We start from the raw sequence: 27721 nt of genomic DNA on the forward strand, positions 1-27721 counted from the left end.
TATTCACTTTTAGGGACCCGATGGAAAATCAGCTGGCAGCTTTACCTGGGCAACTTCCAAAGCCCTGCTCTTAAATACAGGTACAAAGTCCAGTGTAAGAAAACTGCCCTGTCCCTGTTTGCCAACATTAATAAGCCTTAGAGAGAGTAAGTCGGCATTTACCCAGTAGCCAGTGCAGAAAGCTACAGTTTCTGTAACTTTCCTGGTAAGGGCAGAGCAACAATGGTCTCACACCTAATTAACTCTACCATCATGGAAATGTGCTTGATGTATATCACGACAGTTGCCAAGCCACACAGCATGGTGATCAAAACCAAGGACTTTGGAATTGGACAGACCTAGTTAGAATTTTGGCTCTGCCACATACAAGCTGTGTAACTACTTTATTTCTCCTGACACAAGTTTCCTCATCTGCAAAATGCAAGCAACGATACACCTTAAAGAGCTATTGTAATAAGTAAATGAAGTACTTGATAAATGGTAGTTATTTGTTTATGCCTATTATTCCCCAACCTATTCCACATTGTCAAGATCACAGCAACAGATAAAAGTATGCTGCTAATATATAAGTATTGAAAAGAAATGCCTATACCTATGATAAATTATTAAGCAGCAGATTTGCCTTGCAAAATTGAACTGTAGTATCTGTACTGGGGAAAACATACTATTTTAAGAAATTGGTCATGGTTTGAGTCCCAGCTCATACCACTTCTTTGATGTGAGAGTTCAAGAAAGTCACTCCACCTCAAAAGCAATAGGTAGACCATTGTAAATAGGGATAATATCATTTACTCCCCAGAGACACTGTATAAATTTGATGCGATAATAAATGTGAACGTACTTTGCAACCTGCAAAATAGCATAAAATATGTTAAATAATATTTCCATAGTTGACAGCACCTATGTTATTACTGGCATCTAGTTAGTATTAAAAACAATGACCTACTCTTACCATGATTCAAAATGTCAGAAACATTTTTTCCAGGGATGAAATAATGTTGGCAACATTTTTTTTTAACATTTTACAATGTTATTGAGAGATTTCCAACTTTTATTTAGTATTCTAGGAAATCAAAAGATTCTGCCTAACATTTGAGTCTAAAAGAGAGGAGCCACCATTTCCTTAACTATATAAGGACTGACAGAAGAAATGTCTTTCTTTAGTGCCAGTGAAGAGTTTTTCTACTTAAAACAACTGTTTGTTTTAATCGTATTAAAATGGTGATGTTTGCAACTGATCTGACTTCCTTTCTTTTGCTTGCTGCTGGAAATCTCAGAAGCAAATTTGAGGTCATTTCTGAATGTTCTGGACTACACAGCATGAATTCTGTGTTCTCACCTCATCCCCATATACATTTTTGTATTCTTATCCTTATTTTTCTTTGCCTAGATTTCCTTATTGCTCTTTTATCATCTTGAGTCAGGAACTTAAAAAAATAAATAAAAGTCTCAATGACTAGCCAGGGAGGAATGACTTTGGGGCTTCAATTCAGAGCCTTTCAATGGTCAGCCGTCTTTTGTCTGTGAGTCTTCCTTCTGCTCCTAGGCAATACCACGGCATCCCAGTCAGTCTTTATCTGCACTTTATACACAGCCAAAAGGGGTCTTGCATCTTCTATCTTTACTCAAGAAAATGTCTTTGGTGGAATTTTAATGCTTGCTGCCTTTGTATTGTAAGCACCAACCCTTAATCTTTGCTGTGATTTTCTTTAAGAAGCATTTCTTGAAAAAATTGTCTAGTCTCTCAGCTTTCATATTCTAATCTTTAATATTTTGAACCAGCAGTCCCCAACCTTTTTGGCACCAGTGACCAGTTTCATGGAAGACAATTTTTCCACAGACCAAGGGAGAGACAATTTTTCCACAGACCAAGGGAGGAGGAATGGTTTCAGGATGATTCAAGTGCACTACATTTATTGTTCAGTCAAACCTCTCTGCTAATGATGATCTGTATTTGCAGCTGCTCCCCAGCACTAGCATCACCGCCTCAGCTCCACCTCAGATCATCAGGCATTAGATTCTCATAAGGAGCCACAACCTAGATCCCTCGTTTGCATAGTTTACAGTAGGGTTCGCACTCCTATGAGAATCTAATGCCACCACTGATCTGACAGGAGACAGAGCTTATGCGATTATGCAGGCCAGGGGAGCAGGTGCAAATACAGATGAAGTTTCACTCAATCACCCACAGATCACCTCCTGCTGTGCGGCCCAGTTCCTAACAATATTGGTGTGTGGCCCAGGGGTTGAGACTGTAAGTTCTGAACAACCTACAAAACTGAACATACTTTGTCTACCTGCAGTGCTTAAATAACAATGGTAATTATTATTATTATTATTATTATTTTTACACAGCTTCAATCTCTGACCAGAAACATAGAGGGCAGAATGCCCTGCTCTGTCAAAAAATTTTGACCATAACTGTAAACTTATCTAATTAAAACCAAATTAGGAAAGAGGGGAAGATATATCTTGACCGTAAAGATTAAACCTTCATTTCCTACCCTAGGTTGTGTAGAAACTTTAAATTAAACTTTTTATTTTAAACTTTAAATTAAACCTTATATACAAGGACATTTATTTGGAAATCTGTAACAATCCTGGTGTTTGCATCCTTCAAATTGCTCTCAATGATAGTTTCAAAATCCAAGCATTATAAATTATTAATGTTAAATGGATAGATATATTCATTACCTTGATTATAGTGATGGTTTCTTATGTTAAAAAATATCAATGTTAAATGACACAAAAATAAGTTAGCATTGTTATTACAGTAATAAAATTGAACTACATAAATCACAGTATTATAGTATGCTTCACCCTAGATGTAGTAGTTTATTACTTGACTTACTATTAATATAAGAGCAATACCAATAATAACATTAATTGCTCACCTACAGATGAATGTTAATAAAGCTATAAAGTAGGTAAAGTAAAGCAGGTAAAGGAAACAATATATTTTATAGTTATCCTTGGTCATTATTTTAACCAAAAAGAGACATATAGAAATTCAAATATATGTAATAAAGCACACTAAAATGATTCATAATATTAATAATTACTTATATAAAATATATATAATTGTCTAATTTCCCAATATAACAATTTTCTTCCTCATAATGTAGTTAAATAGTCTAAGATTAGCCCATGCTACTATGATTTTGCTTTTAAAAAAAAAAAACTTCAGGAATATTAATATTAAATTTTCACCACGCAACAGTTTCCTAAAATTATTAAAGAATATTAGGAAAAGTGTACAATAGCTATTTGGATTATATTCAGTTCAAAATCTTTAAGATCTCTGTTAATAGGCCAGTACATGTGAATGTTAAGGAGGACCCTGCGATTAAGATTTTATACTGTTTATCTCTTCAGAGCTGTATAACCACAAAAATTCTTTCTCTCAAAGAAGCACAGATGATTTCATCTACATCTACATATAAGACTCAAATGTATATTTCTGTTTTCTACTGTTTAAATTATTAACTCTAAACCCTAGAGTTATGCATGGTATGTACTCAGGATTATGTTCAAGTAATTAGTGGCTATTTTGTTAATAAAGATGAAGCTTTTAGAATTTATGAATAAAGAAAACCTAAAAAATACTCAACTAATCCAATCCATGGAAAGAATTTATGATGAACTTTAATTGTGGATTTAGTAAATTTACCCCAAGTTTTAATAAAATGATAACAGCATTTTTTTTTGTTGTTGTTACCGTGATAGTAAGGCCAAATGTTTCACCAGATGCGTTGGGAAGACTGCAGAGGGAATGTAGCTTTCCTAAACCTGGGACTCGAGGGTCTGCCACATGGCTGAAACAAAAGGGAAAATTTTCCTTCTCAAAGGGGAATACACATGCTTATAAGTGTATGGTGTAAAACTGCTGGAGTAAAGAGGAAAATCCCTTCTCAAAAACATAGAAAGACTCAGGCCTGATGATGTTATTCAAACACCTAAATGTAGCTATTCCTAAAACCAGGAGCAACTCCCAGATTTTTGCAATGGTGTGAATCAACAACTTCATTTATTTTCCTCTTTCATTTACTCTGAATGGGATTTTGGTCACTAACGACTGAAAGAGTCTGGCTAATATGTTGGTGTTTATTTTTTAGGTCTTGTGGTTTGTTAATTTCCTACTGTCCTGTAAGATGTCATTTAGTGCATAATCTACCCCTTAAATTTTTTCTGCTGTTAATTTGATTGAAAACCAGATAATCTTGTTTAAAACATATAAAGCACATAAAAGGGTCTAAAAAGCTCTTCTTCTAGGAAAATTTATCTGCTTCTCTCTCCTTCCCAAGCTAAGAAAGACATTCCTCCTCTCAGCTGCCACAGCAGCAACCATGTGGTAACTAGTGATTTATTATACATGTCTATAAACTCCGGAGGACCACGTTTTCCATTTCTGTATCCTCAGAGCTTAACTAAGTACTTAACATGCAGCAAGCATTCAGGAAAGCCTTGTTAACTCAATGGGTCTCAGCGACATCCAGCTAACTACTTGCCTGTCCCTCCTTTTCTATCTCACCTCCAATTCTGAGAACAGCCATTTCAAAACTTTCCATTCTCAAACCCCTCAAAATTGCTTTGCCTGCTCCTCTTGATTCACAAATGATTTTGCCTCCTGCTTCCTTGAGAAAATAAACAAAGCATGAACTCCCTCCATTTCCTATCCCTGCACCTTCAGACACCGGTCTCAGAGCATAAGGTATCATTTTCTCCTAGGTTCTGAATTTCTACCTTCCCATTATTCCAGGTTCAATATCTCATTCCATTTGTTATCTTCCTGCTTTTCTCTAGAAATACGCAATCTCTTCCTCCCTGTTGTTAGTACCTTCTCTGAGTCTAGAAGTGTCTCCCATTCTTAACCCAACATCTCTCTGTAATTATCCCTTTGACCTTCCTTTGATAGCCAAGCTTCTGGAAAGATCAGTCCAATGAGTTTCCTCATCTCCATGAATACTTAAAACTATTCTGTTAGAGCTCTGCCTCTCCCATTCTATGGAAACCTCTCAGCACAAACAGTGCTTGTCACAACTTGTACAAATTTGCAAACTTGTCTCTGCCAATAATTCAACATGCGGTCAATGGTTTGGGTGTCTTTTTAATTAATTTAGTTGGCAATAATATCAAAATAAAATTTTCTGTTATAATATTTCACAAAAAAATGGGAAGCCAAGCCATAGTGCTAATGGTGAACCAATGCAGTATTTGGTTAACATCGCTCTGGCATCAATGTATTCCCAGAGAATAATGCTGTTTTAGGCCTGGATTCTTCATACAGCATAAAATTCATAAAAATAAATGATACTGTATGTAAAAATTTATCTCCAAGTTATACAAATTTTAAGACAGAATATATTTTAAAACATCTTAATATTTGGATAAAGGATAATTGGGATATTACATTTAAATGGATGCAAATTTGTTCTGCCATCAAAAAGCTAATCTAAAAAAAGAAAGTTAATCTATAGAGAAAGAGTCATTCACAAAACACTGAAAATATTCAAAAATCACACAATAAATATATTTGAAATTATTACAGTTTTGGAGTGAATCCCTTTGTAATCAACTGTCACCATTAATTATAAAAATGTGTTAAAAAAACAGAGTAGGTAAAACTTATGGTTGAAAGCATTTTATTTCTTAAAAGCATGCCCAAATTCAATATGAAATCAACGATGTAATGAAGAGCAAATCCTTATTTAACACTATTAATGAAATCAATGTCCTTTGGTTTATTCAATAATATTGGATGTGACAACCAATAGCACACCACAAAAATAGAATCTGTTTGTGTAAGATACAGGCAGTAGACAGAAACCATCTTAAACAGAGATTCTTGAGTTTCATCAGTCTTAAAAGAATAGTGAGATCATATCATATGGGTGTTTTGAGTTTTTGTAACTGTACCAATTCAAAGTTATTTCCTAAAAAATTAAGCCAAGCCTAAAAGGATGCCATTAACACACATAAACATTTAGCTGCAAAATTTTAGCATACTAAACACTTATAAGAAACAATTAACAGTGTGCCAAAATTTTGTGGAAAAAAGCAAATGTGATTCCTGGAATTTAATTTTGTTGATCAACAAAAAATTAAGTTTTATTTATGGTTGTATCACCTTTTATTCATTCTGGATCCTTATTTATTTAGCGCAGACTTCATAATAATACTCCTTGCATTTCATGACTATTACAGGGCATATTACTTTAGCTCATACAGTTACTATAGCAACCCATGTTCTATTCTGCATCATCTGAAAATATTTGGGGGGTAGAAGGGAGGGTTTATAGAGAGATTTAGTAGCATGTCACAAATTTTAAAATGCATAAATTATTAAGCATCTCAATTAAATTTAAAGATCACAGTTCTATTTACTCACATGAGCTAAGAGGCTGATGATGTGGTATTGATTTTACTTCAACATAATTAAAATTTTGTATATATAATTCACATACAAAACATTAGTTTATAGTTTCTAAAGCTTTATTGCTTTGAAACATAATGTCGATATTGTTGTTTGGATGACATAATGGAATCAGTATGTTACTTTATGAAAATCCTCTTCATATTAAAAAAAAAAACCAACATTTTTTGCCACATGTTAACCTAAAAAGTCATATAAAAATTCTTGCTTACTTACTTGGGATCAACTTTGGAGAATTGAACACTACAGATCAAAAGTAATCTGAGGTTACTCACAAACATAGACAAATACACACACACGCACACAAACACACACAGACACACACACACACAATTGCTCAGTTTAGGAGGCCATACTTAAAGTCTTTCTTAATCCTTCATAATTTGTTGGGTCCCTTTAAGTATCCATAGGCTGTCTCCATTTCATAAAAGTTATATACACTCATACAGCTAGCTAAAACCTAACACTAGCCCTCTCCTAGGGAGGATGGAACCTAGCTCAATAAACTTTCCCTTGAAAAAAATGATTATTTTCCCCCTGCTCGTCACCCAAGGAGCATAAGGCATGGCCAAGTTTTCTTTTAAGGGTTCTAAACTAAATTCTTTTAATGTTTCTGCTGTCGTAAGTCACTCTAAGACATCCAATCACTCATTGTTCTTGGATTCTTATTCCTGAAATGATTTTGGCCACAAAATGGTTTTGGCCAATCTCATATGAAAATCCACATGAGGCTACACCCATCTTGTCTGCCTATTCCCTTAGCCTATTTCCCTCAGCTATCAGGTCTCATCCCACAGGCTTCTGGACTAGGGGATATTCAGAAGGACTGGCTAAAGGCTATCTCATTCATGTCATGGAAACGTATTTTTAAAATATAAAAATATATATATTTTTAAATATCTTTTTCTCAGACTCAATACAAACTTTAAACACATGGTTGTATAGGTAGATAGGAACTTGTTTGCTAATAATAATAAGAGTAAGAGCTATTATTTATGAATATTAATAATAATAATTTTTGAGTACTTAAAATAGGATTGTTCTTCACCATTAAGCATTTCTAATTCAATACTTCCTTAGCTTTAATGACTGACTGTATTGTTAAAAACAAAAAGAGCCATAATAGACCCCAAAAAACCCAGTAACTCCTCTGTTTGTAGTAGTGAGACACTGGTAGAACAGTAAGCCCTGGTACTTACTGTGCTTCTCACTGTGTGGCCATGGACAAGTTTAAGCTCCCCAGGGATGTTTCCTCATCTATAAAATAAGCATAACACTACCTACTTTACAGAGGCCTTGTGAAGTTTAAATTAGATCCTTCATGATCTGGCTTCAACCTTACTTTTCAGCCTTTACATCTAGCCTCTTTCTCAACATGTATCTTATGTTCTGATCACACTAAACTTCTTGAGGTTCTCTTAAGGTGTTAAACCATCATTCTTCCTCTTTGCTTGAATGCCTTCTTCCTCTCTTCCCTGGATAATAAGTACTAACTCACCGAGACTTAAGGGACCCTTCCCCTGACCACATCTAAATTCAATCAACCCATCCTCTAGGTTCCAAGATCAACCTAGACAAATCTTTATCATCATATTTACTTGTTTATTCACCCAACTCCCTGACCACAATCTACATTCCTTGAGTCCCTAAACTATGCCTTCCATCACTTCCATCTCATGTGCACCTAGCACATACCTAACCCATAGTAGAAAAAAATGAATGAATGATTAAATAAATGCATGGTATATGTAAAAACATTGGGCTTAGTTGCCTGTGAGATAGTAAGGATTAATTTAGGTTAGCTGAATGTGAAATTTAAATCCTTAGAAACAATGAGTCACCCTATCATCACTACATTTGCGTGATTTAAATTTCAGAACAATAACTGATAGTGGTCCTGAGATATGTTTTATAAAGAAAATGAAAAACACTATCAAATGAATCCCACATATGGTCAGCACACTCTGTTAAGAGTATTTTATCTTGTTTGTATTAAGTTAGCATCAAGGTCTTTCAGCTTACAAATCCCATGAAATAGGCAAACTGACATATGAGACTTCAATATACCACAAAGCTAAATTGTAAGCATGCTCTTCTCAAGTTTCAGCTTTGTCATTGAATTCAATTGCTTAGCAGTAGTATTTGAAGGGTTATATACACTTCCTGCTGTTGGTCGGCTTGATTCTTTATTATAATAAAACAATTATGTTGTCATGGCCAGAAAGTATATATTATGCTTAAAATAACAGTAAAGGCATAGAAAGAAAATTGATTCTAAATAGTCATTCTCTGTAGCTAAAAATTACAGAACCATTCCCAACTTACTGTAAGTTATAATTAGAATTGTTCAAAAAGAACAAAAAATAGCAACAAAACGAGAAACAAATAAACCTTAAGCGTGAATCACAGTACTCCCAGGTGTAAACAAATGCATCACTGAAGTTCTTGGGTTGAGGACAAAGAGGAAGACTGCAGGCAGATGATTACATGGACAGCAAAATGCAGAATAGAATTAAAAGGCAAAAAATCAGAGTCCGGTGAGCAATTAGGTTAAAAATCTCCAGATGCAGGTACTTTGGGGCTTGTGGTCCACACTGAGTCTAAATGAGCTATGTTCATACTGCCACACTTCTGGCTCTAAGAAAACTCAACTTTTCATGTACTTTTGAACATGAATATATTAGAATGAATATATTAGCTAATACTTTCTTTGGTAGGTTTTATAGTCTATATTCTACTACTCATTTACTTTACTTTTTGTCACTCACAGTGTTTTCCTTATAGGCTTTCTTCCTACTGATGGAAAAACAAACAAAAAATCCTTTAACTTCACAATTAAAAGGAAAACTTTCTTCTTTCTACCCCTTCTTCCCAAGATGGAGCTTTCTGAGTTAAGCGTCTGGTTCCTACATTCTCTGGGTTCTCACTGGCTTTCTGCTGAGATGTCCTGCAATCTGCCCAGTGTACCGGGAATCCTCTGCTGGTGACAGTGATTTGTCTGCCCTGGTTACTTATGATGCCAGACTGGTACCCACTGCAGATGACCATGGAATTGCCATTGTGCCTGGTGATGAGATCTCTGTATTCTGCATCCTCCAGTCCCTGCTCCTTGGTCCTCTCAAAATGGGCACACTGGCGAGGCCTGGGGAGAAAGAGGCCTCAGCTGCTGTCTCTGCAATAACATGTCTGCCAGCCACCATTAGCCTTCCCCATTAGTCACTGCTCCCTCTGCCACTCCAATAGCATGTTGGACATTTCACTGTACGGAGGGCCTAAAACCTCCCTGCATTGAAAGTTTGACTTTGGACAAATCTACTAATATTTTACTTCTCCCATCTCAGCTTCAAGATTCCCCTTACGGTGGCAGAATGGGGAAGTAAAATGTATTCTGTCAGCATTCTCAACCTTCTTCTCTTCAAGGGATTCTCTCAGTACTGGGGAGACTTGCTCCTTCCTATGCTGTGAGAACTTCCCATGTGTCTGACATGTGCTTGTGCTGCTCTGTTTTGTGATGTATGATACACACCCCAAATTCCGGTTTATGAGAAAATCATGATACACCCTGTCTCTTTTTTTATCTCAAAAAAGCATGGCTTTTTTCAAACAAAAAGGCACTTTCTTTAAGATTACTATCTTGCTAGATGTTCCAAATTTTATTTGAAAGTTCAAAGCCAATTGATTCTGTTGTTTGTTCTCAGCTGGATCTATCCTCCTCAAGAAGCAATGGATGTTATTGATTTAATGAGTTGGAAGAATCAAAGAGCATGTAGGAACTTGGAATTGCCAGGAATCTGGACATGTTATTTTAATATCTCTAGAATATTATCCTCAACATGCATCTCAGGTATAGACACACAGTTCAGAAGAATTCATTTTCATGAATTTATATTTTACTTGAGCCATTCTTAATGGCTTCAATATAATTAACAATATAATTAACAAATATGTATATTTATTCAATATAATTAACAAATTAGCCTTTTGGGTATGAACTTTTTCATTGCTTCTGAGGAAAAAAAAACCAGAAGTAAAGATCATAGAGCCATTTTCACTAAACAAAAGAATGCAAAATCTACTTTCCTAAAACAGAATTTTCCATTCTCAATGTATGGAGAAATTACAATACTAGAGAATGTTTTCTAATATGTAGAAATATATCTGTCTTTAAACTCCTAACCAAAATATCACATACTCAATTTTCATAAAGGTGACAGTCTAGATTCATAATATTTAAGCCATTTTAAGTCTGAACCATTCCCAAATGATATCCTAAATAACAATTTACATTGAGTCATAATCCTTCCTCCCTAGGGGATTAATAAATCAAACTAAGAAATATAGTCAAAGTAAATGATAAAAGCCAACATTGATGGGGCACCTATTACGTGCCAGGAACTATTCTAAGGGCATTATATGTTTTATCTCATTTAATCTTCACTGCAACCTTTCAAGATATATGTATTTATCTTCATTGTAAAAATTAGGAGATGGAGGCACAGAAAGGCTAAGTAGCTTTCTCAACATCATTTGAGGAATTAGTAGAGTCAGAATTTGAACCCAGGCAAACCCTCCCCATCATCCTCACATCTCTCCATTCTGCTGTACTGCCTCATAAGCAAAGGAAATGTAAGGGCACTGAGTTTAAAACGCAGAAATAAAAAAAAAAAAAAAAAAAACACAACTAGGCACAAAAGATTCTGCCATCTTTATGAGGACAAAAGAAGGAACTGAGATTCCATATTTAGAGTTGGCATGCATAATAATTCCCAGAACCATATGTTTCTAATGACCCGATCATTGGGTCTTTCATTTCTGATCATTTGACATTTTTAAGCATGAATCATCTAATGAAAAAATTACAGGGTTTTCGTTTGAACACATTGTTTATTTGTCACCAAGAGATCTCAGATATACTTTAAACAAATTTCTTCTATAAAGGAAAGACTACATACCCTCATGAATGGCATAATCCAAAAATAGAAATTATTTAAAACAGCTCTAACACCTTTTCTAAATTTCCTACATTGCGAAATGACAGCAGTGTCTCCCTTTCAACACTGCCTTCTAGTCAATGTAAAAAGAAATAAACCATCCCCACATGCTCATATTTGGTGTTTACTTTTCCATCAGTCATCTAAAATGGGACGCAGGAAAAGGGATGTGTCTGTCTCTGTTAGAAAGAGAAGAAAAGTGAGGGAAAGAAAATCTAATGCAACAAGAGAGTTGCCAGATTTGGAACTGATTGAAAGAGTTTTGTGTCACCAAACATTTTTCAAAGACCTATCAATCTGCAACTCTTTTTATAAACCAACCTGTAATGAGTGGTGTTTCCACACATTTTCTTCACACAGTTGCTTCTGAGTTTGGCAGTGTCTTTGATTTGAAAAAGAATTTCAAACTTTAGATGATCACACAGAACCTTTTTGGCATCATGGAAAAGAATATTTAGATCATAAAGACTTAAAGGAATGTAAGCTAGAGTTCCAAGTAGTTTAAACTTTCATTACAGAGATGCCTAAAGCCACATTGCTGTGCTTACAACAAGTATGTTTATAAGTGATGCCATTTGTAACTCTAATTAAATGAGAATTGGAAAAGATGTAAGAAAGAAAAGCATGGATTAAAAAATTAATAATAAGTGAAAATATAACTTCTACTGTATATCACATAGCAAGATAGACCCAAACATCATCATAATGTTGCTAGTCACATCTTCTGGTATCTAGGGAAAACCACCTTGGAAAAACCAACAAATCCTTACAATAACAGAAAAGTGCCAGCACTAACAGTGGTATACTTAGTACTCCCTTGGAAAATTCAAAGAAAGTAGTGTAATGAAATTTGTCACCTGCTGACTGGTTTCTGCTGGTTCAGAAAACAAAGAGCATAGCAGACTAGGGTTCAGAATGTGCAGCCAGAAGAGAACAGAGTTCCTAACTGAAAAGTAGCTGACTCCATTATAAACACAATTCTGATCCCCACCCCTCCCGAAACACTGGTTCTCAAAGTCTGGTCCCCAACCAGCAGCACCAACATCATGTGGGAACTTGTTAGAGATACACATTCTCAGGTACCAATCCAAACCAACTGAATAAGAAACTCTAGGGATAAGACCCAGCAATTTTTGTTTCAATAAACCCTAAAAGATGATTTTAACGAACACTGAAGTCTCACATGCACTGCCTTAAACGTTCCAACATGATCAGCAAAAAGTAGGGAAGTCCTTCTTCAGTCTGTGAATCCTAATAATGAAAATAGTTAACAGTTATGGTGGGCTTACTATAAGCAAAGCACTCTTTATAGCATATTACTTATGTTCGTCTGTTTAATTCTTTTGTCAGCCCCGTAACTATTAAGTCCATGCACTCATTAGCTAGACAGGGCACAGTGAAAAGAACTTACAAAGAAAAAGCAGTTCTATTATGAGAAGAGTGATTTTCAAAAACCCTTAAAGGAGGATTTTTGCACATCTTTAAAGCAACTTGTACTCATAAAAATCTTCATAGAATTCTAAAATTTCTCTTGAAAGACTGACAAGTAAAGGTCTATTTTTTTTTCCTGAATAAACTTCTGAATAGGTTCCATTCTGATATCCTTCATTATGGTCCATAATGGGAGTTGGACTTAGTCCAGCTAGCCAGATGCTATGAATAGTTTTGGTGACAAGTAAGATGGCAGATACTGCAACTAGATTGTCCCCAAGTCTGACTAGCACACAGCTCAAACACTGTTGTCTCTACCCCTGCCCCCTTATGTAATTAATGGATATCATTAGTGTCAGTGGACAGAAAGTATAAAAGAATTCAAGATATAAAACATGATTGTGTCGAAGTGTTTAAATGACAGCTAAACCAGGGAATATACTGAACTGCTTTTTGATCCCCTTGTTTGGTTTTATAACTCTATCACCTCTTTTCCAGTAACCAGGTTTAAAACCTTCATGCTTCTTAGCTATTGCTCTTTTCTTTCTTGCTAAAATTATTTTATTCAGACTCTTCTATATGGCACTTTCTTTCCATTCCAACTTCCTTCACTCTATCACAGGCCCTCATCATCTCATCCTAGATTACTGCAACAGTCTCTTAAACTCCTCCTTTTCCCTTATATTTACTGTGGACACCAATGTCAAATAAAGCCACTTTCACCACAATACTTTCTTGCTCAAAATACATCACTATTCCATTACTGACAGGGTCCAAACTCCTTAGACATAAACATAAACATCTTCACAGCTTGCCTACAACTTTATCTCCAACTCCTTCCTTATGTGAATCCTGAACTCCAATCAGTTCTGTACTCACTGTCCTCAAAACATGTCATGAATGTTCATTCCAGTAATTCTTCTTCAACCCTCTCCACAGCTTCGGACAAATGGTAATTGATGCAAAAAGCCAAAGTGAGAATAGGCATTAAAGCAAAGAATAAATTAAAGGCTGCTTACTCTCCAGGATTTAATTATAGATCAGTGCTTCTTATTTCATTATTCTGCTATATTGAATTTACAACTGTTAGGAGGAAATGATGAATGTTTAAAAGCTTAACATAGGTATTTACTTAACCTATATATTAATAGCAACATTTGAATTAAATATTGAACTACTGCTATTCCAGATAAATGTATTTATAAGGAAAAGGTTTGTGCTCCAGAGGCTCACAGTCTTGAGGCAAAGCAGATACCTCCCTCCACGCTTTATTACCTCACCCCTAGAGCCAAAGTTTTTGGGACTTAACCAAATTCATTGCTGAAAAAAAAGGAATTCCTATTTATGCATAAGAAACAACCCTCCAACTACCAAAACCACTCAATTGAGTCCTTCAAATTTAACAATAAAAAAACTAGCAAGAATCGCCAACATTTAAGGGAAAACAACAGTGTGAGAAAAATGCTACAAATAGAACTAATCCTAAAGAAATCAGAATTTCTGAAAGAAACAGAAAGAAATTTAAAAGGAAATATAATTATTTTGTAGCTCACAACTGTAATCCTAGCACTCTAAGAGGCCGAGGTGGGAGGATCCCTCAAGATCAGGAGTTTGAAACCAGCCTGAGCAAAAGTGAGACCCTGACTCTACTAAACATAGAAAGAAACTAATTGGCCAACTAAAAATATATAGAAAAAAGTAGCCGGACATGGTAGCAGATGCTTGTAGTCCCAGCTACTCAGGAGGCTAAAGCAGTAGGATTGCTTGAGCCCAGGAGTTTGAGGTTGCTGTGAGCTAGGCTGACACCATGGCATTCTAGCCCAGGCAACAGAGTGAGACTCTATCTCAAAAAAAAGAAAAATAGAAATATAATTATTTTAACAAATAAGACTAAATATTGCATTCCTTTAAAAACATTGTGCAGAAAAAAGAAATGCAAGAAGGAGGAGAAAGAACAGAAGAGAGAAATAATCATCATTTTCAGAAATTAAAAACATTCTGGTTAAAATTTTAAAAATCAATAGATGAGCTAACTAGTAAGATGGATATAGAAGAAGATTCAATTACTTATTTTATTTGTAAGATAAAAAGAAATCTCTCAGAACAAATAGTAGGTGCTGTCAAACACAATAAGAAAAGAACATGAGGAGTAAGGCACACACACACACAAAAAAATTGGCATTCTTTGCCAACAATCTGATGTCCAGCAAAACATTTGGAAAATTATTAAAATAAATATAAGTTTACTAAGCCATCTGGAAACACTATCAACATATAAAATCAGTTGCTATTTTACAGGCTACCAATCACAAATTAGAAGATGAAACCAATAAAGATCTCATTCAGAATTAAAATAAAATAGCTAAAAATAAAGCTAAAGTAAATATGCAAAATATATTTTTAAAAAACATAAAAGAAGGTGTAAATCCTAGAGAAACATCATACTCCTGAATAAGATTCAATATTATTAAAGTGTACAATTGCTCCAAATTAATCTATGAATTAAATGAAATCTTTCCATACGATTCTAAATCTACATATAATAGATTCATGAAACTAGCAAGAGCATTTTTTTAAAAAGAAGAAAAGTGATAGAAAACTTAGCCTACCATACTATGAGCCACAGTAATTAAAAACCAGTGAAAAATTAATTCAGGAATATATAGACTGATCAGCATAAACAGAATAAAGAGTCCAGCAAACAATCCATGTACATGTGGAATTTCTCTTGATAATGATTTTCTCCTTGATCAAACTCTACTCAGGCTCCTCAGAGCTCTTCTTCAACTAGACTTAAGTTTTAGACTTTTGTGTTCATCTCTGTATTGTACAATTTTAGCAAGAATCCTGCTAAAGAGATCAGCCATCCTCCATATTGGATCACCCTCAATATCTAATCAGGTACCTCATCCTCCACCATCCCCCAGGTGATGTCTGGCCACCCTTGGCCTGCATTCAGCAAGAGTCCTGTTAGGTTCAGTTTAGCCAGAATCCTTCTTATCCCTGATGTTTCCTTTTAGTAATTTTCCATCCACTGACCTTCACCCTACTCCTTGACTATAAATTCCCACTCTTCCTTATAGTCAGAGATGAGCTCATCTCTCTCACCCCATTGCAAGACCCCATTGCAGTGGTCCCTATACCTAGTACAATAGTACCTCCTTGAATAAAGACTTTCTTGACATTTTTAACAAGGTCCATGAATAATTTTTTCTTTAACAGAATGTAGGCCTTCCTATGCAAAACATAAACCCCAGGAGTTATAAAGGAAGAGATTGATGTATTTGACTACATTAAAACAGACAACCCACAGAATGGGAAAAAAATTTCGCAAGCTACACATCTGATAAAGGACTGATAACTAGAATTTATTTAGAACTCAGGAAAATCAGCAAGGAAAAAATCAACCCTATCAAAAAGTGGACAAAGGACATGAACAGAAATTTTTCAAAAGAAGACACAATAATGGCCAACAAACATATGAAAAAATGCTCAACATCTCTAATCATCAGGGAAATGCAAATCAAAATTACAATGAGATATCACTTATCTCCAGTAAGAAAGGCCTTTATCAAAAAGTCCCCAAACAATAAATGTTGATGTGGATGCGGAGAGAGAGGAACACTCCTACATTGCTGGGGGGACTGCAAACTAGTTCAACCTCTGTGGAAAGCAATATGGAGATACCTTAAAGTGATACAAGTAGATCTACCATTTGATCCAGCAATTCCACTACTGGACATCTACCCAAAAGATCAAAAGTCACTTTATGAAAAAGACACCTGCACTCGTATGTTTATAACAGCACAATTCACAATTGCAAAGGTGTGGAAACAACCCAAGTGCCCATCAATTCATGAGTGGATTAATAAAATGTGGTATATGTATACCATGGAGTACTATTCAGCTTTAAGAAACAACAGTGATATAGCACCTCTAATATTTTCCTGGATGGAGCTGGAACCCATTCTACTAAGTGAAGTATCTCTCAAGAATGGAAAAACAAGCACTACATGTACTCACCAGAAAACTGGTATTAACTGATCAACACCTAAGTGGACATATAGGAAGAACATTTATGAGGTGTCAGGCAGGTGGGAGGGGGGAAGAGGGTATAGGTATATACAAACATAATGAGTGAGATGTGAAACATTTGGGGGATGGTCATGCTTGAAGCTCTGACTCGAGGGGGGAGGGGAACATGGGCAATATAGTAACCTTAACATTTGTACCCCCACAATATGCTGAAATAAATAAATAAAAACTAAACAACAAGACTATTGAACAACAAGATTATGAAATTGCTCAGGAAATTCAGGAGAAGCTGGCTATTGAGGCAGAGAGACGATGCGTTCAGGAGAAGAAGGATGAGGACATAGCTCACCTTTTGCAAGAAAAGGAGTTACAAGAAGAGAAAAAGCTAAAGAAACATGTTCTAGAATTCTCTGGAGCCAATGTTTATGGAGATAATTACTGTTATGAAGATGGAGAAATGAAGCCAAGAGTGGTAAAAGAAGCTATCTCTACTCCATCACAAGTGATCCACAGGGATCAGGGATGATATGATGCTGAAATTGCCAGAAAGCTGCAGGAAGAAGAACTTTTGGCTACCCAGGTAGACGTGAGGGCAGCTCAAGTAGCCTAGGATGAGGAAATCGCTCGATTTCTGATGGCTGAAGAAAAGAAAGCTTACAAGAAAGCCAAGGAGAGGGAGAAATCATCTTTGGACAAAAGAAAGCATGACCCTGAGTGGAAGCCCAAAGCACCTAAATCAGCACACTCAAAGTCAAAAGAAAGTGATGAACCTCACCGTTGTAAGAATGACAGGCCGGCACCGCCACTACCACCCACCATGACAGATGCTGAGGATTTGGATTACACTCATCATACAAACCAGCAGAGTTCTACACGTCATTTCTCAAAATCATAGTCTTCTCACAAGGGTTTTCATTATATGCAGTAAAACTCTAGGAATCAGCTTTAAAAATGGACTCACTATAGCAAATATTACTGGATGATACAGAATGCATTCTACACTTATTTTTTCTCCTCATGTTTGCATTTCTGGGATTTATCCTCAAGTGTTTTTGACCATGAATATTTTAAATTCATTTCATACATTTTGGTTATTTGTGATCACTTGGGCAGTATAAAAAATGTAGTTTCTGAATATTGGCCATCTCTATCTGTATATACTTCATGGGATATAATATCTAAGAGCTCTGTAAAGTACCATCTTGTTAGGTATGGAGTATTAGTATCTAGGGACTAGGCTTTATTTAGCAATTTGAATTTTATGGAGATGAGTGTTCAAAGTAAAATGTAATGTTTGGATGCAATGAAGAATAAAAGAATATAAGAAATAATAATAAAAAAAAGAAGCAAAGTAAAAAGGCCAGCAATATTCAGGGGGAAAAGTTTGTTGTTTATAAAATAGGAAAGACGTTAAAACCCCTGCTACACAGAAGTTAAAATTTTCTTATAATGTAGTAGAAAAATGGACAAAGGATTTTAACAGTTAAGACAAATAGACAAAAGAAAAAAAAGAGATCACTGTCATTTTTATTTAAGAAATGAAAGTACTGGAATTTATGACATGTAAATACCATCTCTTTTCAGATTAGTGAAAGTTGCAAAGAATGATAATATGGTCAGGTAGCAGCCTCGATTCATTTTTGATTGGAGTATAGATGCCATAGTTTGGATGTTTTTCCACTCCTAACCTCATGCTGAAATATGATCCCCAATACTGGAAGTGGGGCCTAATGAAAGGTGTTTGAATCATGGGGTGGATCCCTCATGAATAGATTAATGCCCTCCCTGCTTGGGGAGTAGTGAGTGAGTCCTCACTCTTTTAGTTGCCTTGAGAGCATGTTGTTACAAAGAGCCTGGCACTTCCCTCCCCTCTCTCTTGCTTCATCTGTAACCATGTGATCTCTGGCTTCCCTTCACCTTCTCCTTCACTCCATCCTCTGGCTCCCCTTCACCTTCTACCATGAGAGGAAGTAGTAGCCTGAGGCCCTCACCAGATGCCCAGTCTTGAACCTACTAGCTTGCAGAATCATGAGCTAAATAAATCTCTCTTCTTTATAAACTACCCAGTCTCAGATATTCTTTTATAGCAATATTAAACAGATTAAGACAATAAATTAGCACAATCTTTTGAAAAGTATTTTGGTACTTTTTACTAATATTTAAATTCTGCTTGCAACTTTCAACTAAAAATAAAATTTAAAGAAATTTATCCTAGAAATACTTACACAAGTAACCAAGATAAATAGAAAGATATTCATTGCCTTACTATGTATATTAGTTAAACGTTCTATGTCTCATATGTGCTATCTAAAGAAATCTGGTGCTCCCACATACCACAGAACACTATACATTCTTTAAAAATAATTAAAAACTTATTTAAATATTTAATGATTAATAATATAATATATAATTGATAATTAATAAAAGTATTTTATTCACTAATAAAATAATTAAAATAATTCTTCAAAAATAATGCTGACCTCAGCATTGCCTACCATTACACAATACTCTTAATCCTTGCAAAATAAACATTTAAATGGAAATTCATTGTTTGCTTTTAGGTACAAATTGCAACTTTATTGTGTCCATTGATTCAACAATATTTGTTCTCTCCTATACACCAGTACAGTAGGCAGAATAACAGCCCCTGAAAACATTCAAATCCTCATCCCTGGAACCTGTGAATGTGCTACCTTAAGTAGCAATAGAGACTTTCACTGTGATTAAAATAAGGAGCTTGAGATAGGAAAATTATCTTGGATAATCTGGCTGAACCAAACATAATCAAAGGGTCTTTATAAGTGAAAAAGGGAATAATGTAGTATGAGAAAGATTCAGCTGGCTATTGATGGCTTTGATGTGGAAGGGAGTCATAAGCCAAGGAATGTGAGTAGTTTATAGAAGCTGGAAAAGGCAAAGAAATTGATCCTCCCCTACAGACTTCAATAGGACCTTAACCCTGCTAACACCTTGATTTTAGCCCAGTGAGACCTATTTCAGACTTCAGACCTCCAGAACTAGAAGTTAATAAATTTGTGTTAGTTTAAGCCACTATGTGGGAATTTTTTGTAGCAATTATAGAAAACTAATACAGTCAGACATGTATTAGGTTATAAGTATACTAAGGTATCCTCTTGACTTTGACATCACAGTCTTTCCAGTGGAGAAAATAGATACATTCATATATTAAAATTCTTAAGATAGATAATAGATGTCAAGGCATAAGACTTTCTAGTTCTTTAAATTATGTATAATTTCATTATATCTGCTGATATTCTGACTTCAGAAATCTTTAGATATTCTAGAAGTCTGCATGCTAGATAGAACTGATTAAGGGACTTTGATATCATTGGTTGAGTCTACAGCCATACCACCCTGAACACACCCAATATCCTCTGATATCATTGGTTGAAAGAAATAAAACTTACAACTTTTTCCTAAATATCTCAGTCTTCGCCTTGAGGGCATTCATGTCTTCTTAATTCTATTGACACTGCTATTAAATTATTTGTTATTAAAATAAGGATAAAAAGGGACAATTAATTTCCTGTATTTCACTGTTAGCTTCACTCAAGAATTTGGCAGATAATTATAATTATATATCAATTATATAAAGATATATAATTATAATACAATTATTAATTATATATCACTAAGCTTTTATACATAAAACATATTTTTGTAACATACTGAATCCTGAAATTCTAGAAAGCAAGCAAAATATTTGTGTCAGTTGGAATTTCCTAAATGAGATTTAATAAGTCAACAAATATGGTAATTTACTGTTGCAGAAGAGAACTGCTACCATTCATTGCTCACAAGTCCTTACAGCCTCACGTACAACAGTAAGTGTGAACACTTCAGCAACAATGATAGAAAATGACTCATAAATACGCAAATGGGAAGACCATTTGTATCCTGTAATTTGGGGGTTATCCACAGAGCAACTGCAAGTAAGTTTACTGAACAGTCAAAACTAAGAAGAAAGGGGATAACTCAGTATAATTACTCCCTTGATGAAAAATCTCAAATATTTATGAGATGTTTTCTTTCATGGTACATTCTGTATCTCCTACGCAAAATTTTCTTCAAAGTAAATTGTTTTTCTGAGACTTTCTGTATCAGTAAGTGTCAAGTTAGGAAATAGAAATTATACCATTTCTCTTTCCAGAAATAGTTTAATAGAAAGAGTAATTTAATAAAAAGAATAAAACCATTAACTAGACAACTGAAAGGTAAAAAAGAGAAATCTCAGGTATTATAAAGGAAGTAACTATAGGAAGTAGTTACCGCTCCTATGGCTGGAGGAAAAACAATGGGAAACATTGGAATTATTAAACTTAGAGTAAGGGCCTGGGAAGCTAAATTCAGCCCTCTAAAGAGGAAGTGCTGGCCAGGTAGAACTGGCCTCTTGCAACTTTAGGACTTGCAATGTCCTAACTTGAGGTAGGACATTTTGAAGTCGATTCTGCAAATGTTGGAGAAGCTACAAGCTTGATTCAGCTATTACAAATGAAAGAACTGCTGCTGCCAAGGTGAAGTGGTGCTGTGGTAATGATACAGGAACCACAAACAAAGTGGTCTCGCTGAGAAGAAAGCAAAAAAAACATGCAAAAGAGAGTCTTTTTGTCTTCTTCCCACCTGACAACTCCCTCTAGTGCCTCTTGTGTGTGGGATTCGAACAGGAAGTCAAGCGGCAAAGCAAAAATGTAGTTTACAGAATCGCAGCTCCAACATCACAAAGCAGAATATAGAAGAGCAAATATGCTACTGAGAAACAACTAAGTAGGTGGCACGCCCCCTTGGTGACTCACATACACATACACCCTTTCATACAATAACAACAACACAACTCTATGTTTCCACTAAACAAAACACAACTATTCTTGGAACAAATAAAGATACCCTCTCTTCATACTGAGTAGAGATAAAACTCCCAACAATTATGGCATCCAACCTTGTGTTATGTTACTACCAAAACTGAATCACAATCTCACTTGAATTTTCTTTTACCCACTACTAAATGAAAAACCAATCTCTTGTACTTTATAAAACTATACAAATTATAGTTTATAAAATGATAAAGTAAGAAAGAAAAGGAGATAAAAGCAGAGGTAATATATAGAAGTATATATGTATATCTACACACTTATAGCAAGCAAAGAAGAAAATAAGCACAGCCACTATGGTCTTATTTATTTATGAAACTGGTCATGAGACTGTCACTGATGTTTATAACTTCCTTCTTTCACTATCTATTTCATGTTTCTTCTGCCATCAGCCAAAACTCTGCTGGTCAGTAACCCAAATCTTCATTCCTGAAGATTTGAAGTGTCTGAATCTTGTTTTGGTGGATATAGTTTTCTATTAACTTTTGCTATTGGACACAGAAGCACTAAAAGACCCCCAAGAGAATGCCTTGGGTCCTCCTTTCCCCCATTGTGTAGCAACAACCCACTTTTCCACTTATCATCTGAAAAAATTGCCAAAGCCAGCAGGAACCATCTATGTTGCCTACTGCTTCCGTGACAGTAAGAAACCCAAAATGGTCAGGTGGCAGTCTCCTCTTCCAATTCAATGGTAGGGACATTCTTTCCTTGGGAAAAAAATACTGCCAAACAAGGAGAACTTAAAGTCGTGAAGACAGTAAACAAATATCTTAGAATTGGTTATTAGGCATTGCAGTAAAAGGAACCATTCTTAACTCCTTAATTTCCAGACCCAGCCTCCTATTTTGACACCATATATTAGACTGTAATGCAAAGCATTTACTGTCTCCTGTAAGATAGAACCTCATCCTTCTAGTGTGTTGTCTCCATTTCACCTGATCATTAGGAAAGCTGCCTCTGGATGATAAGATAAGTGGTAAGATAAGTTAATTCCATAGGCTTGGCCCATTGCTGCACATTTTTGTTGTAAAATGAGTTACTGCTCAGAATCAATGCTTTACAGAATATTTTGATAATGCATTCTGTGGGTCCATGGATGGTGGCGCTTGCAAAAGCATTATGGACAGGAAAGGCAATTCCATATCAACATTGCATGTCAATTCCAGGGCAGATAAATCCTACCCTCTCCCTGATTAAAGAAGGACAGTGTTATCAACCTGCTACTAAGTAGCTGACTGGTGCCTCTGGGTAATAGAATTATATCAATGGTTTAGTATCAGTCTTTGCTGTTGGCAGGGTAGGCACTGAACAGTAGCAGTAGCCAGGTCAGTCTTGGGAAGGAAAAATCTATGTTGTTGAACTCATGCACAGCCTCTATCTATGTGCCATGGCTACTTTGTATATGGATCCACTGAGCAGGTACTGCCGTGGCTGGGAAAAGAGGCTGACCAATATCCGGAAAAGAAGGTATTATTTTGTCTGCAAAATCAAGAGTCTTAAATGAGCATGAACATGAGACACAAGTATCTTCACATTCTGTACCCACTGAGGGAGTGGAGTGGGTTACAAATAGGACAACTGAAGCCTAGAGAGGCTTGGTAATTATAGGAAAATTCAGTAAATTGCTCCAAGTTATAAAATAGAAACTAGAAGAGCAAAGACTCCACCCAAAATCAGTTTCAATCTAGCCTATAAACCTCTCATTATTCTACAGAGTATCTTACAAGAGGAAGAAAAACACAAACCAGAAAATGAAACTGAAACAAAGAAAGGACAAGATTACACTATCAACAAAGATAAAAAAATAAAGTATTTAAAAGGTGAGCCTCTTCACCAAGATCACTGTTGCAAAGAGCTGGGTAAACCAAAGTAGGAGGCATAAATGGACTCAGAGGAAGTCATTTTTCACCTTTAATAGAGCAGTTTCAATTGAGAAATCAATATAGTAGCCAAATTTCAATGGATCCAGCAAAAAGTTACAAGGAGATTAACTAGACATAGTCAAAAGACAAAGAGAAAACAGAGGTAGGTGGTAACAAAAAGAAGACCAAAAAGTTACACAAAGGGATAGAGGGGAGAAGGTCCTGGTAAGGAAGTAATGCCAGTGTTATGTGTGTATGAAGAAAGTATGCAAAAACCGAATGAGCAATGCAAATGAGTATCAAGTTCAGTATATCCTATAAGTTCCCCAATAAACAGAGCTTATAATGGTATCTACTTATATATAGCTGTTTGAATTATTAAAAGATGTGAACTCCAGCACAGTGAATGGTATATAGGAGGCACTCAAAAAATAGTAATTTACAATGACAATAGTAGCAATTATAATAATAACTTACATTTATTGAGGCCTTATTATGTACCAGATACTGTGCTAAGTAATATTTATGTTATTTCATTTAATCATCACAACAACCCTATGACTGCCAACATTACAGTGACCATTTTACAAATGAGGAAACCAAGGTTTAGAGATGTTATGTAACTTGTTTAAGATCACCTAACTGGTGACAGAGACAGCCATCTCTCTCTGATTCCAAACACCACATGCTTGACCAGTAAGGAAAGAAGAAAGGAGAAAGGAAGGGAGGGAAGGAGGAAAAAATGGGTAAAAACAAGAGAAGAAGGTCTCTTGAAATTAAATGGTTCAATTAGTAATGACAATAATTCTTGATTTTAAAGACTTGGCAAAAAATAAATTCACATGGAAAGAATTTGAATGTAGAACAAGTAAAGTGAAAGTGTTGCTTCTAACCTGACCATTCCCAGTTTTACTTTTACCATATTTTCCATAATCTAGGTTTTTTACCTGTATTACTCACTGCATGACAATGATAGTTATTTCAAATCCTTTAGCTACTCTTGCAATAAAATTATTTACTAGTTCTGAGTTGAAATTTTGCTTTAGAACCAAATTATTAGAAATTATAACTGCCAGTCTGAAAGATAAATACAATCAATGTGTACCTTTTAACTGTTCCATTCTTTCTCCTGCAATCTAAATTACAGCAATAAACACCTCCCTTAGAGACTCTGCAGAAGCACAGGAGTGTGTTGCCAATTTATAAAGGAAAACTGAAACCGTTATTTTAAGTTATTTTACCTGGTATACTTTTGTCCACAAACCAGAAGTATTACAGAAGACCACAGATTGAGTGGGAAATCTCACCTTGAATCTGGTGTATCAAAGCTAAGAATCTGTTCTTTTCTTTCTCCTACTGTAGCAAATGCTTTGAAAGAGGCCTAGTTAATTATTTTGTAACATTTTGTGGAATCCTCCAAAGATAAAAGTTTTCCTTAAAATATAACGACAAATGTTTTAACATAGTTCTTTCATACACATTTCATTCAATCTCATGATAATCTTAGTAGATAGATACTATCACCATTTCACAAATCATGAGGCTGAGATTCACAGGGATAAACTTACTCTAGATCAGGGGTCCTCAAACTATGGCCCACGGGCCACATGCGGCCCGCCGAGGACATTTATCCGGACCCCCAGGTGTTTTTGTCACCGCTGCCTGTCCTGCTTAGCAGCCAACTCCTCCCAGGCCCACAGTGCACATGTGTGGAATGTGCACCGCACTCTCCAATGGCCCTCCAACGGTCTGAGGGACAGTGAACTGGCCCCCTGTTTAAAAAGTTTGAGGACCCCTGCTCTAGATCATAGGACTAAAACCACATTTTTCTGACCCAAATGCTTTTATACCACAAACGTTTCTGCAAAGTTAAACTTTAATAGCCACTAGAATTTTCTTATCCTGTCTCATCTCTAGCCTTTCTAATTATATTCAGCTATATGTTGAGAATTATATATATTCTTGTATTATAAGTATACCATGTGTCTTTCATTATTTTGTTTTTATTACATATATCTAAAACACTTGCTATTAGCATGTTATAAATATGAGTTGGGTGTCAACCCTTATTTGGATTATTCTTTCTGTCTATAATAATTAAGCCAATTTTCCATTGTTTATTCCCATATTCTTCAAACTTTAAAACTAGAAGTTATCCAGCTTCTTATAGTCCAAGTTCCAAAGTATCATATAGTACAACAGAGCCACGTTCTACTGGTTACTTTGTCATTTACTCTGTACCTAGGATAAATGAATAGTTAAAATGTATTTTTCAACGAAGTTGCAGTTTGTTGGACACCATCCTAAATTATCTTATTATCCATCTGAATTAGGCTAATTCTGTATTAGAGTTTCACATTGAATCTGTCTTCACAATATAAGGTTCCCCTTCTAGAAGTAAAAGCCATTTATATTAATTATTAAGTAAAAATAAGGTTATTTATTTGTTCACTATTATAAACTAATAAAACTTATGAATATTCTGTCTTATTCTTTATGAATTGGACCATTACAATTTTTTATTATAATTTCTACTCTTCTGGCAATTTATTTGAGATTTAATTCAGACATGCTGTCAAAATTTTCTCAACCTTTGCTGTTCTTGGTTCAGATAGTTTTCTGTATCTACTGAACATATAGCATCTTGTGACATCTCTTATACAACATTGTTTCACTGTATGTTTTATTTAATGATTAAAATTATTATCTTGAAATAATTTCAGACACACAGAAGAGTGGAAAAAATAGTACAAAGAATTACTGTGTGCTTTTTACTCAACTTCCCCTAATGCTAGCATTTCATATAACCATGGTACAATTGCCAAAACTAAGAAGCTAATATTGGTAAGATGCTATTAACTAAACTAGAGACTTCATTCAGATTTTACCAGCTCTTCCACTAATGCCCTTTTCTTGTACTAGGATCTAACATAGGATCACACTTGGAATTTAGTTACCCTGTCTCCTCTAATCTAGGACAATTGTTCAGTCTTTCCTTATCTTTCATGATGAAAGTACTTGTGACTAGGTATTTTGTGGAATGCACTTCAATTTGTGTTTATTTGATGTTTTCCAATGATTAGATTGAGGTTATAGACTTTTGGGAATAAAATCACAGAGGTAGTGTGACCTTCTCTACATATTATATCCAGTACCCATACAAATATCTTATTATTAGTGAAGTTACCAAGATCACAGAGTTAAGGTGTGTTTGCCAGTTTTCTCCACTCTAAAGTCAGTTTCCTTTTGTAATTAATAAATATGTAAGGGGAGAGTGGTGAGGCATTTGCAAATATCCTGTTTCTCATCACACACATTCACCCACTAATTTAAGCATTCACCAGTGAATTTTGCCTATAGTAAATATCATTGTGATGTTCTAATAGTGATTTTCTATTTCCTCGTTTTCTTCTACATTTATTAACTGGAATACTTCTGGAAAGACATGTCCTTCATCCTCCATTTAATTATATATTAATCAGTTATTATATCAGTATGAACTAATGGACATTTGTTTTATTCTTTCAGTTGTAATTCAAAGAATTTTGGTCTATTTAGTATTGTCTGAATCATTTTTTGTGCAATTTGTTATAGCTTTGGCCATTTGGAAGTCTTTAAAGTTAGCTCCTATATCCTTCTGATATGTTCCCACACTTAATTTTTTTTTAGTACTTCCTTATTTTCTGGTGTCACTAGATATTCAGGCTTATCTTAGATTTTTCCTGTACCAGCCCTGAAATCAAGTACTATACTCCAAGAAGCTCTGATAATTTTTAATAGGAGAAGAATATTTAGAAAGCAAGATCTGGAAGCTAATATGTTCATGCCTACTGGGGTATCACTGCTTCTAGGACATCATGTGTATGAATATTAATGAATGTATGCATATATATATTATTTATGTATCTGTATGCATTTTAAAAAGGACACATGAGTTGATAGTGATATGTCTGATTCCAATCCAGCACCACAGGATTCATTCTATTATTTCCACTTTGCTTATTTATGACTTATTTCTACAACATAAAAAATTTGACTTGTAGAGGGAAGGGAGGGTAATAAAAAGAAAAGAAAAAAAAT

At 35.1% G+C, this 27721-nt stretch overlaps 1 protein-coding gene and 1 pseudogene across 3 annotated transcripts in view; one reads left to right on the forward strand and one right to left on the reverse strand.

The window, feature by feature from the left end:
* SUGCT (succinyl-CoA:glutarate-CoA transferase) overlaps nucleotides 1-27721 on the reverse strand; it is a 684028-nt gene that overhangs the window by 315415 nt on the left and 340892 nt on the right. The window lies entirely within an intron of this gene.
* Nucleotides 2135-17818, forward strand: LOC105864394 (coiled-coil domain-containing protein 50 pseudogene; annotated as a pseudogene).

Source organism: Microcebus murinus, chromosome 9 (assembly GCF_040939455.1).
Source record: "Microcebus murinus isolate Inina chromosome 9, M.murinus_Inina_mat1.0, whole genome shotgun sequence".
In the NCBI taxonomy this organism is placed as follows: Eukaryota; Metazoa; Chordata; class Mammalia; order Primates; family Cheirogaleidae; genus Microcebus; species Microcebus murinus.